Source organism: Arachis ipaensis, chromosome B01, assembly GCF_000816755.2.
Source record: "Arachis ipaensis cultivar K30076 chromosome B01, Araip1.1, whole genome shotgun sequence".
Lineage (NCBI taxonomy): Eukaryota > Viridiplantae > Streptophyta > Magnoliopsida > Fabales > Fabaceae > Arachis > Arachis ipaensis.
This window is the reverse complement of record NC_029785.2, coordinates 120,211,939-120,212,223: the sequence shown is the minus strand read 5'-3', so window position 1 is coordinate 120,212,223 and position 285 is coordinate 120,211,939.

The following is a 285-nucleotide window of genomic DNA, read 5'->3' as shown; positions in this document are numbered from 1 at the left end:
GGATCAATTAAACTAATTTTTAAAAACTAAATTAATATCATGTGTATTTTTTTTATGTTTTAAACAGTTAATATGTATTAGCCTAATATGTAAAACAGGAGAAAAAATTTGCAGAAAAGTAAATACAGGTGAATAAATTAAAGCATTATATTAATTAGATAATATCATTTGCATAAGTATAATACGGATTCTTTTTCATTGGGAACTACTTTTTTTCAAAATATATTTTTATAAACTAAATTATTACACCGTATATTTTTTAATTTAACTAAAAATAAAGGTGAG